The sequence below is a fragment of the Canis lupus genome, chromosome 1, assembly GCF_048164855.1.
Source record: "Canis lupus baileyi chromosome 1, mCanLup2.hap1, whole genome shotgun sequence".
Lineage (NCBI taxonomy): Eukaryota > Metazoa > Chordata > Mammalia > Carnivora > Canidae > Canis > Canis lupus.
The window spans coordinates 75350927-75364458 of NC_132838.1; the positions used below are offsets into that span (position 1 = coordinate 75350927).

Consider the following 13532-nt stretch of genomic DNA (forward strand, 5'->3'; position numbering starts at 1 on the left):
TCCACATGCATTCCTCGTGTGGGGCTTGATCCAGACCAGTTCTCTGTGAGTGGATCTGCTGGGTGATGAGAGCTAATCACGTGTTGTAGGAGAACACAGCCTAGGAGTCATTTGGATAGTGGACAGACAGGAAAGGTCACTGGGACAGCAGCAAGCCACCCAGCAGTCCTCATGCAAGTGGCAAATTCCAAGTCACCTGCACTTGAGATACTCTCCATTTCCCACCTGAAGATAGCTCCAGAGCATCTGTAAACCTAAGGGGATCTCTAGAACCCTAACAGAGACTAAGGTAGAGTTAGACTTCTAGAGAGCTTTGGAGCATTTCCAGCTGCTCTAGAGTTCGATCTAGTGTACAGTTCAGTAATACTGGCTTTAATATCTGTATATCTTCCACTTCTACCCCAGGGGAATGTAACTTCCAAGAGATCAAGACTATTTACATCCTGATCTCTATGTATACCTGTACTGGACACAGCAATAGCATGCAACCCTTGTTGAATGGTCTTACCATGAAAATGAGGAGACTGGATCACATGTGGTTCTTAAGGTGATGTTAGCTTCAGGAGTATGCCTGATTTTAAACAGATCTTAGAACCCCAATATGAACATCAGTTAAATGAGGGTGCTCTGGCTGAGTCAGGAATGGGGATTTGGATCTTAGCATCTCAGAAAACCCTTACTTTCCCTGTTCCTTCTTTGAGGCATCCCCACCTGGGCTCCTTGGGACATCATCCAACACCCCCAGGACTGGATCAATCTATTAATGAGCCTGCTTTTCAGTTGCATAAAGTTTTCCAGTTACAACATGCTTTCCAATGCATTATTCTTACTAAATTGGTAACCTCAAAATACATCCTTCTAAGACTCTGGAATGAGTGTGGCATGACAGTGAGCTAAGAAACTTGTAAGCTCTAAGATTTTTAAGGATGAGACTACTTTCTTGATGCCTGGGGCTGGAATTCCTGGCTCCCAGAACAGCTTCCTTAGCACACTGTGATGAGCTGATTGTGGTATTTCAATGGAGTAAGGAAAGGTTGCCCATGGCTGTGGCTTATCTCACACCAGGTGGTCAGAAAAAGTTGACTTAGCCAATTCCTGCTTTGGACAGGGAAGTCTGACTGGCTTCTTTGATGAGCATTTGACATCCTAGCCACATCTTAATTCCCCACTCCTCTCTTACTTACATCTCAGGAATGGGTGTGGGAACCCCATTCTGCCAAGTCTGGGCTCTGTCTGCATTTTTCTCCACAGTCTTAATCACACCCACTGTCTGTCACATGTTTACAGATTCCCAAGCAAATCCCCCTGCATGCCAACAAGATCAAGACTGCTCTGCTCTCCTGTTCTTTTACTTATTCTTCATCAGTAGCCTTCAGACTTAGGGCACTGTCCCCACCATGTAAAGATGACATTGTTTAGATTGCGTTTCCTAACATGCTGGGACCAGATTTTTAGCAGCATGCCAGGCCCTTATGACAGATATGTGAATTAGCTTAGATCCAAGGGCTCATGATCTGTAAGAAATTAAAGGTGATGAGAGCTAATCATGTGTTGTAGGAGAACGCATTTTATGTTGAAAATATGATTCCTGGCTCTAGAGTGGGCAAGTTAGCCAACACCTTCTCCCTCTATCACAACTGATTGAGAGCAGTGCCCGGACCCTGCAGTTCTAAAATATGTAGAGGCTTAGAAAGAGGCCTAAATTCTCCAAACTGTAAGAAAAACCAGCACCCACGTCTTCACAGGCAAAGATGGTTATGATTTTAGACCTCAATTTAATATCTGATGGACCCTGAAAAATATCACCTGTGCTTTCATAATGAAAACCATTTACGTTGCTCTCTGTACTCTGAAACTATGTCTGTCTGACAACAGATATAATGTGATTGATGTTCATGAGAACAATTTCTATAGGCCCTAATTGCTCTGATGGAAAACAATGACTTTCAAATTCTTTTAGCAAGGGAAATATTGTCTCAATCACCACCAGAGCCTTTCCCTGACATATTGCCTGCCCCTTTCTTCCCCACTCATACCTTTTCTCCAGATGAATTACCCCATTACACCAATGGGAAATTCAGGCTTATGGCTGGCAAGTTGTGAAACCAGCAACTGAACTCACATCTGCCGGTTTCCAAAGGATATGGTTTTTTGCAATCTCCTGGAATGGATTATCTGTATAATCCTTTTTCCACCAAGCTTCCACCCAGGTTCATTTTTTTCTTCTCCATTTATTTCAGCCTACCCACTTATTTCCCAAACCTGCTCCCCATATCACCTCCAGATTAAGCCACCCTTTTTTCTCCTTTGTTCTGATTTTTCAATGGCAGGAACAGCCATTGAAAAATGAAAAGGAAAATTGATCAGAGAGGGTTGGGACGTAAACAAAACTGTCTTTAGTCTCCATCAACTGCACTACATATTCAGTGATACCAGGAGCTTTCCAAATAAGTTCCCTCATCTAAATTTGTTCATCATAAAACAGTTTCCTAATTTCCTGAGGGAACATTACCCTTTGGGTACTAATACTCCATGTTAGGTTTCTTTTACAATAAAATCTCATTAAATTTGGCTCAGGCCATTGGGGAAGTGTCATAATGTTCCTGCATTGGGAAAAATGGAGAAATGACTTTTTAAAAGCATCAATGAAGAACTAATATGCTAAGCAAGTAATAGTGTAAACAAGGGACATGTTTGACCTACTTTAAGGAAAAAATATTTAAAGAACCATGGTATGTACATCGTTTAGGTGTTAACATAATGCTTCTCAGGAAGGTATCATTCAAATAAGACTTCAAAATGTTGCTGTATCTTGAACCACATATATTGCTTCATTAATATTTTTCTTTATATCTACCCTTTCATTTTTACACAAATAAATATATTTCTAAAAGAAACTTCATATCACCAGATAAATAGAAAACAAGACTCAGTGTATAAGCAAAAGCTACCAGTAAACATCAACTCAAAGGAGACTACAAATTATCAAATTTTGTCTTCATATTGCTTGCAGAGGCTCCCAGACTGTGACTAAGGAAGGTTACACAGTGTAATAAAATCCTGCATTGGGTCTTCCTCTTTAGGGAATCAGAATATATAAAGGGAATTGCAAATGGAATAACTTTTTGCTATGTAATTTTATACTATTTAATACACTATGCCCTTCTGACCTTAAATAATCTTTTATGCCATGAGTGGTATGCTCCTCTCACCCTGAGAAATCCGGTAAGTCTCACTCCTGCATTTATTCTTCCCATTCTCTCTATAAGCAGGACCATCAAGTCTTCATGTAAATACTTTCTATCTAGTGAATTTCTAAATTTGAATGGCACAAAATTGCATTCCTTTAAAGTACTCTATAATTCAGATTCTTACTACTTTGCGGTGACCCTCTGAGACTTCTCCCTTCTAATCAGCCCATTCCTTCTGTGTTACAATAAAAACAACCTGAAGCTAAAATGTTTTGGGGGCTTTCCAGACACAAGTCTGAATTGTGCTGCCCCACTCAAGCAAAGTGGGTGAGCTTACCGTGCAACTGCTCTGCACTGTCACTCAGTACATAAATCCTCAATCACTGGGATAATTGAAATAACAACCCAAATCTTGAGTGATTTCCTCCTTCTGGAAACCTCTTACTCATTTTAAAGGAGCCCAGGACCCTTCCTGTTAGTGAGGTTGGATTTCTTTTGCACCCACTTACTCCTGCAAATGATGAAAAGGACAGGAACTGGTTGCTGGGAAGGATCTCCAGGGTGACACGGAGAACAATGAGTGACAGTTTAGGGAGCAAGGTGCATGGGGAGGATTTTATTTTCACAAAGCAAAACCAAAAATCAGTCTTCACATATATGTGACATAATGGAAAACTTTTAGGTAGTTATTTAGATGTGGTTATTTCTTTATGTAACTGAATCTTCCTCCTGAATCTTTAAATGTTTACAGTGAGAAACTCACACGTTCCAATTAATGGATTTTCTTGATGTCTCACTCTCTTCCTGGGTATAAAGCACCCCTCTACCCCAATTTAGTATGGTCTCTTTGGAGGTAACTAGACTGTGAATTCAGTCTGTCTTCCTCCTCATTTCTTTCTACACACCAGATGGTGTCTGGTGAAGTTCCCGCTGGAGGCTCTGGCTGACAGTGGGACAAGGAGCAAAGGTAGCCTGTCCAGGTGCTGTCCTCCACTGGGCTCTGGGTGAGAAGCTTTGCCCCACTTGTTACTGGACACAAGCTTGCTCCCTGCCCAAGGCCCTGCTTTAAGGGAAGCTCTGTGATGGCAGGGATTTTGGTCTGATTGGCTCATTTCTTCCCCAGTACCTGGAGCTGTGTCAGGCATGCTACTGGAGCATGACAATCATTTCTTGAATGAAGTAGAGGGTTTAATTGGTTCCTCCAGCCCTTCTGACCCTGAGCTAGCCCACAGTATGTCCCATCACCTGTGGGTCCCACACAGAAATTTTCCTCTTTCAGAATACAGAGACCCAGAACAATGTACAAAAAGGGACTGTGAAGAATGTATTTTCTAGCTCTTTCTAGAAGGCAGAGAAGAACTCAGAAGTGCTGAGGGGTAATAAGCAAAATGCAGCAAACCTTGCTTAAACATTTAGGAAAATGTTTCTCTCTTGCTAAAGACTATTGCCTTTCTGCAGGCCCAGAGATCTTATTTTTATATGTCAGAAGAGAACACTGGTCTGGCTCTTCTAGTTCTTCCTGTAGGGAACATAATTCTCCCCAAGGCAAAGGGATGCCTCTAACAGAAAAGGAGATTGGTTGTGTTCAAGGCAATGCAAGAAAGAAAAACATTATGTTTCCAAATGAATTAGCTAACAACTTGTATATATATGGACATATAATTTTCATGAATATGGAGAAAGGTTTGAGAGAATACATACCGCATTATTAACATTGTTCTTGCGCTGGGGGAGGGGGCGAATGGTGGGCTTAGCATAGAGAGATGCTATTATTGATATGCACATCTTTATTGCTTAAATGTCTACAATGAACACTGTTACTTTCAAAATTAAAATCTTGATACATGGAAAGCATTATGAGCAAAAATGATAAAATAAGCTGCTTGAATTTTCAGAGTTTTATGTGTCTGTGGGTTTAGGGGTTGGCTCTGAGGCAGGATTTAGAGCCCTGATATGCATGAAGATCACTGGGGAACTGAAAACAAAACAAAACAAAACAAAACAAAACAAAACAAAACAAAACAAAAAACAAACCCTAGAGCCTGGGCCCCATCCCAGTAGTACTGACAATGATTGTCTTGGGGTGGGGCCTGGTATAATCCTTATGCATTGTGGACATGAGAATCACACTCCAGCATGGATGTCAGTCACAATGATGTCCTGTCAAGAAGTCCTCCTGTGGAGGCAAACTTGAGGGAGAGACTCTGAGGCTTGTGACTTTATCTCTCCCATTTCCACCCTCAAAGTGGGGCTGCAGACATACCCACTGGGCCAACAATAAGCTACACATTGCCAGCACTACCCACCTTCAGTCATTAACCACTCCCTTCACAAACATTTATTAGATACCTACTTGGTGTGTGAGCATAACCATGGTGTGGGAATTCCTGTGGGTTTTCCAAGGCAGAGTATAGCTGGCTATGGGGGAGTGAGAGCATGAGCTGAGGTCTTTGAAGCACTGGAGTAATTTGCAAAAAGTCCCCAAGGAGTCTCCCAGGATGAGTTCTGAGGCACACAAATTTGGAGCATGAACTAGAGAGTTGGGGTGATCACAACACAATTCTGTCACTCCATGTGTCCTGTAGCCCATGTAGTGGGGGGTATGCAAAGAAAAGTGAGCCCAAAATTAAGATGCTAATATTGCAGGATCTCAGTAATGCCAACACCAGCATCTTCAGTGGTATAAGGAAATAGGGACAGTAGCTCTGAAATTGTAAACACACCAGCTCGTGATAGCTTATGCAGCAAGAGCTTTTGGGGACTGTCCCTTGGAGGAAACCAGTGGCTGTGCTGTTGGGGATGAGTGATTTGGTGGTGGGTCAACTTTCATCCATGCATCAGCAATATCTGGCACATCAAGGACAGGGAGCTTGGGCATGCTAACCTGCAGCCAGAAGAGCTGGTCCATGGAGTCCATGTGAGACACTACCAGGAAAGCATCTAGAAGTGATTGTTGGGGATTTGAGGTGAGAACAGAGCTAGAAAAATAGTGTTTGTTGCATCATCAGTCTGATTTAGTCTTGGCCACCCCCCTCCAAAAATGACACGAAATGCCAGTCACCTTTGCCCACTCAGCAGAGTGCTCTAAGCACTAAAGTAGACATAGCTTGAGGACATAACTGAGCAGGCCTAGCAGGCTGAGTGGCAGGCAAGGCCTCATTGAGGACTTGGTGGGACAGTTTGCCCCCAGGGGGGCCTACAGGATGCAGGGTTTTGTCACTGTCACAGCCCACCATTCCCCAAGGATATCAAGGAACCTCAGACAGAGCCTGATCTCTTGGAATTCACCAGTTAGTCTGCATATCTGCTTGCTTCTTGGTGAGGAGGGGAATCTCTGGTTAGCATGTTGTCGGAAAATGTGTTTATGGTTTCATCTGAGTAGGATTTCCAGTTACCAACTTGCACCAACAGGAAAGGAATTTGTCACCAGCTACACTCCAAACATGAGGTTCAGAGCCCCAAATATTTATGAAAGAAATCTGATATTTCTTCTATCTTGGTTCTCTCTCTCTCTCTCTCTCTCTCTCTCTCTCTCACCGTGTGTGTGTGTTTTTCCCACTGTCACTGTTTGGTCCTTGGAATTTTCTTATTTGTGATGGACCATTACCCTTTGGCTGTGTGTCTTCTGTCAGCAAGGCCCAGGGCAGTTTATGGGCTTTATGTTGTAGCTTCTTTTTTTATTGAAAAACAAAAGAAGTGTGATTATGCTCAGAAGACCAAAGAATCACTCCACTGCCTCTTATTTGTGAATTTTTTAAAATGTTTTTTATGTTTCAACAGCTTGGGAAAGAAAATTAGGAGCTAAAAGTAAAAACCAAAGATATCAACTTACCTTTTATCTTGGCTTCTACACATTCAGTGATCCTTACAGCTAGAAAGAAACCAGGGCACCATTTGCCAAAACATGTCTTTAAATTATAAATATATTTCAATAAAATTTAAGTATAATTAAAACATGTAAAGTATATATTGTTGAGGCTTATTTGAAAGTGAATAAATAAGGGTGTCTGGATGGCTCAGTCGGTTGAACGCCTGCCTTCAGCTCAAGGTCATGATTCCCAGGGTCCTGGGATGGAGCCCCACATCGGGCTCCCTGCCTGGTGGGGAATCTGCTTCTCCCTCTGACTCTGCTCCAACTCTCTTTCTCTATCTCTTTCAAATAAATAAATAAAATCTTTTTTAAAAACGTGAGTAAATAATAATCCAAAGTTGTAAAATTATTATATGTGCTGCTGAAATGAGCACCCAAAGTTGTAAAATTAAAATCTATTTTACACATTCCATTTAAGATAAAAGTTTTAGTGTGATAATTATGTAATTATGCTATTCACAAAAACTTTCCAGAATTTACCAAAGCATTAATTTATCCTGAAAAGAGAAATGAGGTCTGGGAATTAAGACCTAAGATCAGACTTGTATGATGAGCATCCTCTTTTATTCTTTTTATGCTTCTTTGGGGCTTGTGGTATAATTCCATTTGAAGCCTCTTGTGGGCATGAAACATCATCCAAATGGCCCTTTGGACCCCCATTGGAGCTTTGCTCCTAGTTAGCCTAGCCTTGCTCTGCCACTGGGGCCAGTTTTGTGCTTGTGGCAATGGCCAAAAGAAAAGATTTCCACTGCTTTCCACTCAGCTTGCTTTCCCTTCTTGCAATGGCTTAGGTGTGGCTGGACTATGAACCCTGCCCATGGCACAAGAAGTCCTGCTTTCCTCATTCTGGCCTCCTGCCTGTGGAGCCCAGTGGGCCTTACTCACGCTGTCTGCAGATTATACTCATTTTCTCTTATACTGCATAAGCTCTTCTCCTCTAGAATCTGTACAAAATGGCAAAGAGAAGCAAGACACATAGACTTACCCTGTCATAGAAAAATGGTACAATTGGCATGGGGCCCCAGCCTGAAAAAAACAAAAAAACAAAACAAAACAAAACAAAACAAAAAAAAACCAAACAAACAAAAAACAGAATGGGAAGACATAAATTTTACCTGAGGTAAAAAAAAAAAAACTACCTCCAGCGCTCCCTGACCTACAGCTTCATCAGATACGGACCTGTGGTGGCCCTTGAAGACATGGTAATATTTTTGCAGGTTGATAGGAATGTATGTAGATTAATACATGGACCCCAAAACTGTGCCCTATTCACGTAATTTTCTTTAGTAAAACTCTTATAGAAATGAATCTCTTCTGGAGAAGTTTCTGATGAACTTTTAATATGGACATCCTTTCACTTGGGAATATTTATTGAAGGAGAAGATGGAACAGAGGGAAGGAGAAGGACCAAGTCTGGACAATGTAGAGATTTTTCAAGGAAGTATGAAGAGAGAAAAGGGAAGGTGAGCTCAGGGTGCCTTGGCCGTCAGCTGTATGGCCACTGTAGTTGGGGGAGGGAAGAATGGTGTGGAGCTGGTCAGAGGGGCGGTGACAGGCAATTGCCCTGCCAGAGCAACAGCTGCATCCATTATGCATTAGAGAAGGGGAGGTGAGAGCAGCATCCTCAAGATAGGTGAGGGATTGGTACAATAGAGAAACCTCAACTTTTCCATGCAGGAGCCAAGTTCCTCTATGCCTCTAGGGTACATATGCAACAGAGACATATGCATTAAAAACTTCAGGTTAAGAAACCAGAAAGGCATCAAAACATAAAAAGGAAAAACAGACATTAATACCCCTATGAATTATCATCGGTAAAAAAGCAAACTGAACTTTCCAGGTCGGCTTTGAAACTTATGGGAGGGAGAACTTGAGAGCATGGGGTGGAAATTCATTGTACAGCACCCATGAGTATTGCAGTAAGACACGTGGTATGGCGTTCATGTTGCATTTATTCAGGGTGTCATTTTTGTTGTTTTATATGCTTTCCCTTCTTGGCTTAGGTGTGACATGGAAATAATACACATGGAAGCTTCATTTGTCTGTTGATAAACTTCTTGCCATAATCCTGCCAGTTCCTCAGATTCCTGCAATTTTTAACTGTGTTCTCCTACTTTGAGAATCCTAAGGACATAAACCTTTAACATTTCCTTACAAGTCTGTATGTCATGATGGTGAAACCCAGATTTGCCACCGCTGGTCCTAGTTTTCTGGGGTTGGGAGTCAAAATGTGAGCAAGTTCAGATGACCTTGCCTATGAATCCCCCAGGATCTCTCTAGGCCAAGAAAACAAAAGCCTTTCCGGTACTGCTGATGCGGTGCTTCAGGAGCATCCTGTCTGCCTGGACTCATTCAGAAGCCCTTCTTCTCTGTGTGGCTCAACTATGGGACATCTGATGGTGGCTCGGCTCACATGTATGTTTGATTTCCTCCGTGGAAGACGAAAAAGGAACCAGACCAAATGCAATTTTAAAAAGTAGTGTAACACTTCTGGCATGGACCTGGAAAATCTAGAATCCAATCTTAGCTCTGCTGCCACCTGACTGCGCACCTCTCAGCAAATTACTTCGCTTCTCTGGGCCCAAGTTTGCTTATCTTTAGAGTGGAGAGGTGGGGCGGTGCTATAGGATTCCTCTAGCTCTCACATGTCAAGATCCTTTTTAAACATACATTTTCGTTTTTTACAACAGAGGAAAAGAAGATACATCTAACACTTTTCTGTTCACCACAAAGTCTAAAGCATCAGAACTCACCAATATTCCTTTGTATCAAATTTCTCTGTGTTGATTGTCTAACCTGGTTTCAATCCTCTTTCCCCCTCACAGGGGGAACAGCTATTCTAAGTATAGTGTTTATTATTCTTTGCATTTCTTTATACTTTCATGATAGACATTTGTACTGGTAAGCAATATATGGTACTGTCATGCCTCTTTTAACTAGAGGTATATAGACCGTACTTTAGTCTATGTATAGAGTCTATGTATATTCTTTTGCACATGGGATTTTTTTTGTTTGAAATTATGTACATGAGAGTCTTATATGCTGGCAGAATTTTATTAATTTTTCTGTGTTATAAGATAGCTTATTAAGAATATGCTGAATATATGTATGGATTATCCAGCTTTCCTTTGATTTGTTATTATAAACATCAATATTTTGGTATATGTGGCTTTATATACAAAGCTATATTCTTAGGGGTATATACCTGGGAATGGAATTCTGGTCTCAAGGTGCATGCATGTCCAACTTTAGTAGACCACCTTTCCGAATCATTCTCTAAACTGGTTGTGTCCTTTACAGTCCCACCAGGAAGATACTAGAGTACAAGAATCTAGAATGTCAGGTCCCGCTGTGTTCTCCTGATAAGGCAATGTGGTCCTCCCTTCATGGGAGGTGAATATCTTGTTTGATGTATAAGGTGGCAGTGATGGGAAAGGGGAAAGAATGAATATGATTAATTGTTTCCACAAATCTGTTTGAGTGTCTACTATGTACCAGGCATGAGGAAGTGCTGGGGATCAAGAGACACCTGCCTTTGTGCAAAAGGTGCACATAACTAAGAGTCAGAATGGATTAGATCCCAGGCATAACTGCAAATGTCCTATTGATTCTCCTATTTGACCCCTCCCCACCAACGTTGGTCCTTAAGCCAGTCTGCATGCTAGACTCACAATGGAATCCAGTGAGGATGGGAAATGCAAAGCAGTGTACCTGCCTTTCAGATTGAAAAGGCCTTAAATCCCTGAGGAGGAAATTGTTCTTTAAAGCTCTCCTATCTGGAAAAACTTTTAAATTCTTGGGAAGAGTTCTTATGTCTACTCCCCTTTCTTTTTGTGTCTTTCAAGAGAATTCATGTTTGATTATGGACGTCTGGGTTCTGGTCTCTGAGAAACAATAGATATCCTAACACACAGAGATACGAAACTATGCAGGTGCTGAGTAATATTGAGTTCTAAAGAGCTGGAGTCTTGTGTGTTTTTTCCCCCCCATAACATCTTGAAAGTATTTTCTCTGTGTCAACTACAAATTCTAATCCCAAAAGAAAGATCTTGATATTTGGAATATACAATGTGCCTTTTTTCTCACAGCAAGGTGTGCAATTAATTCCTTATGTTCTCGAATAAAATGGTGGAGCAGAAAGTGTCTCCAGGATCCCCAGAGCCTCCAGGCACACAATAAACATCTTTTCGTTTTCAGAAGTGATCACTGCATACCTCAGCCTGCAGGAGGATGAGTAGCTAGGATTTCTTTCAATTTTTTTTCCCAAAGAGAGAGTAAATGAAGTCATCAAGCCATCTGGTCGACTTTTAGCAATCATTCACTATATTCATTTATCATATCTATGGGTAAACTGTTATAACACGTAAAGGAATAAGAATCCTTGGAAGAATTTTAAGGGTTAAACGCTAAAATTTATAAAAGGAGGGAATGGGAAAAGATAATATAGCTTCCTCCTGCCTTTTGCTCTCCCCAGTTCTCCTGTGCTTCTGCATCTGTCCTGTAGTCCTGGATGTGAGTTCTGACTCTTTATGGTGACACTTGTTTTTCACACCTTTCCATCCTGGGAAAAGGGGCAAAGAGGGAATCAATTTTGGGGGACTTCCTGAGATTTCAGAGGCTGAACAGCTGCCCCAAATAATAGAATTTTAGACTGATACTTGGAATTCAAAACACTGGGCTGCCAGGCTCCTAAACTGCTACCCCTTCCCATCAACTTTCTATTCTGCAGACCTAACTGATTAATTAAGGACACGAATCTTCATCAGACTGGAGCAGAACACACAAAGCCAATAAACTAATTCATGGGAACCAGGGCAGATATTTGTAAAAGTGACCCAGAATAAAATCACTCCTTCCCAGTGTGTCTTTATCTCCTTTGAAGGTGTACAGGGTCCACATAGTCAAAGGAAATCTTATGTGTAGGCAATTAGGTCAGAAATGACCTGTGATTAGGTGGTGCCACAGTAATTCTGGATGTGGACCTCTTCAGCATTCTACAAAGTGATTCTCATGTCCTCAGGGGAAGGACAGAAAGATCCAAGAACCAGGCCCAGGTCTTATTCTCCAGAATGTCCAGCTCCAGAGCAGAATAACCTCCCAACCCACACACTGGATAGATAGTTATGGAGATACAGGAATAGAACACAGCATGTTCATGGGTTAAAAGAGATGAGTGGCTAACAAGGATATTCTCAATTTGTAATACTGAGGATGAATAACAAGAAGTAACATCTCATCACATTTTCCATAATCTATTGGTTACAAACAAGTCACAAGTCCTGCTCACACTCAAGGGGAAGGGATTATATAGAGCATTAATATGGGCCACCTTAGGGTCTATCTCCCCCACTGTGTGATCTGAAAAGCTGCTAGCTCTCAGTATCCACAACAGGAAAAGGCTTTGCAGTAGGTCTGTGGTAAGTACAAATAGCCATTTGGACATAGGGCCTGGGACACCCTATGGTATTAGAGTATAAGTGCTGGGAAGAAAGGTCATGTGGAGTTAATTAATTAATTAATTAATTAATGCTTAGGTGTCACAATTTTATATAATACAATAAATAGTAATACTTTATTAATGTGTTATCTTGATTAGTAGTAAGATTTTTCTGGCCCGCTTTTCTACAAAGTCATCAAAACGCAGCAAGTTCATTTTCAATAGTATAATTGAAAGCAACGTTGTTGCTTTGGCAAATGTAAGAATAACAACAAATTTTTAATTTTTAGAAGGATCTTTCTGCTAATTCAACCATAACTTGCGTTGAGTATGTTACAGGTTGTTATAACATCAGGACAAATTTCTGATGTTTCAAAATAAGTTTTTAGTACATTTAGACCAGGATTCAAATCCTTTTTCTTAAAGACTTAACCCTTTATACAAATCATTTTTAAGTCTGAGTTTAATTTTAAACATAAATTTATACAATGACATTTTAACATTTCCTCTGACATTTCCTGTAACTTGTGGAGTTTGTACAAGAAACCAAAAGAGACTTCATGATTTGTATATAATTCAAAATGCACATTCAATTGTTATATCTTCAATGACAAGAAAGCACTAATTCAAAAATTGCCTTTCTTATTAGTAGGAATTAGTTCATTGAAAAAATCATATGAAACTACTGTTCTTTTTGAATGTATGCAACAATTTTTATTTTTATTTATTTATTTATTTATTTATTTATTTATTTATTTATTTTAATTTATTTTTTATTGGTGTTCAATTTACTAACATACAGAATAACCCCCAGTGCCCGTCACCCATTCACTCCCACCCCCCGCCCTCCTCCCCTTCCACCACCCCTAGTTCGTTTCCCAGAGTTAGGAGTCTTTACGTTCTGTCTCCCTTTCTAATATTTCCCACACATTTCTTCTCCCTTCTCTTATATTCCCTTTCACTATTATTTATATTCCCCAAATGAATGAGAACATATAATGTTTGTCCTTCTCCGACTGGCTTACTTCACTCA

General features: G+C 40.7%; 1 long non-coding RNA gene across 1 annotated transcript in view; it reads left to right on the plus strand.

Annotated features, from left to right (window-relative positions):
• The window catches only part of LOC140619819 (uncharacterized), a 38350-nt gene extending 27075 nt beyond the window's left edge, over positions 1-11275 (plus strand). Inside the window, exon 4 of the long non-coding RNA XR_012019663.1 lies at positions 9066-11275. This is a non-coding gene — a long non-coding RNA (uncharacterized lncRNA). The remainder of the gene's footprint in view (positions 1-9065) is intronic.
• Positions 11276-13532: the final 2257 nt, after the last annotated feature.